Here is a 1,694-nt window from a genome sequence, read left to right on the forward strand (position 1 = left end):
TCCATACATGACTACTGGAAAAACCACAGCTTTGACTAGGCGGAACTTTGTTGGCAAAGTAACATCTCTGCTTTTTAGTATGCTGTCTAGGATGGCCATAGCTTTTTCCAAGGAGTAAGCTTCTTTTAATTTCATAGCTGAAGTCACCATCTGCAGTGATTTTGGTGGTGTGTGAAGTCGCTCAGTTGTGTCCGACTCTTTGCGACCCCATGGACTGTAGCCTACAAGGCTCTTCCCTCCATGGGATTCTCCAGGCAAAAGTACTGGAGTGGGTTGCCATTTCCTTCTCCAGGGGATCTTCCCAACCCAGGGATCGAACCTGGGTCTTCTGCATTTCAGGCAGATGCTTTAACCTCTGAGCCACCAGGGAAGCAGTGATTTTGGAGCCCCCCAAAAATGTTTGTCACTGTTTCCACTGTTTCCATATATTTGACTTGAGGTGATGGGACCAGATGCCGTGATCATAGTTTTCTGAATGTTGAGTTTTAAGCCAGCTTTTTCATTCTCTTTCACTGTCATCAAGAGGCTCTTTAGTTCTTCTTGGCTTTCTGCCATAAAGGTGGTGTCATCTGGATTTCTGAGGTTATTGATATTCTCCCCAGCATCTCAATTCCAGCTTGTGCTTCATCCAGCCCAGTGTTTATCATGATGTACTCTGCATATAAGTTAAATAAGCAGGGTGACAATATACAGCCGTGACATACTCCTTTTCCTATTTGGAACCAGTCTGTTGTTCCATGTCCAGTTCTAACTGTTGCTTCTTGACCTGCCTACAGATTTCTTAAGAGGCAGGTCAGGTGGTCTGGTATTCCCATCTCTTTCAGAATTTTCCACAGTTTATTGTGATCCACTCAGTCAAAGGCTTTGGCATAGTCAATAAAGCAGAATTAGATGTTTTTCTGGAACTCTCTTGCTTTTTTGATGATCTGACAGATGTTGGCAATTTGATCTCCAGTTCCTCTGCCTTTTCTAAAACCAGCTTGAACATCTGGAAGTTCATGGTTCACATACTGTTGAAGCCTGGTTTAGAGAATTTTAAGCGTTACTTTACTAGCATGTGACATGAATGCAACTGTGCAGTAGTTTGAGCATTCTTTGGCATTGCCTTTCTTTGGGATTGGAATGAAAACTGACCTTTTCCAGTCTTGTGGCCACTGCCAAGTTTTCAAAATTTGCTGGCATATTGAGTGTAGCATTTTCACAGCATCATCTTTTAGAATTTGAAATAGCTCAACTGGAATTCCATCACCTCCAATAGCCTTATTCATAGTGATGCTTCCTAAGGCCCACTCTTAACTTTGCATTCCAGGATGTCTGGCTTTAGGTGAGTGACTGTCATGAAGATCTTTTTTATATAGTTCTTCTGTGTAGTCTTTCCACCTCTTCTTAATATCTTCTACTTCTGTTAGGTCCATACCATTTCTGTCCTTGATTGTGCCCATCTTTGCATGAAATCTTCCTTTGGTATCTCTCATTTTCTTGAAGAGATCTCTAGTCTTTCCCATTCTATTGTTTTCCTATATTTCTTTGCACTGATCACCCCTCTAGATTGATATAGATCCCCTGTTTGAGTTCCCTGAGTCACAGAGCAAATTCTCATTGGTTAATATTTTGCATATGGTAATGTAAGTTTCCATGTTACTCTCTCCATACATCTCACCCTCTCTCCTCTCTACCCCTTCGTGTCCATAATT

General features: G+C 41.7%; 1 non-coding gene across 1 annotated transcript; it reads right to left on the bottom strand.

Annotated features, from left to right (window-relative positions):
- Window positions 1–298: 298 nt before the first annotated feature.
- On the bottom strand, window positions 299–370 carry TRNAF-GAA (transfer RNA phenylalanine (anticodon GAA)). The gene has a single exon. It is a non-coding gene; the product is annotated as a tRNA-Phe (tRNA).
- Window positions 371–1,694: the final 1,324 nt, after the last annotated feature.

This window comes from Bubalus kerabau, chromosome 1 (genome assembly GCF_029407905.1).
Source record: "Bubalus kerabau isolate K-KA32 ecotype Philippines breed swamp buffalo chromosome 1, PCC_UOA_SB_1v2, whole genome shotgun sequence".
NCBI lineage: Eukaryota > Metazoa > Chordata > Mammalia > Artiodactyla > Bovidae > Bubalus > Bubalus kerabau.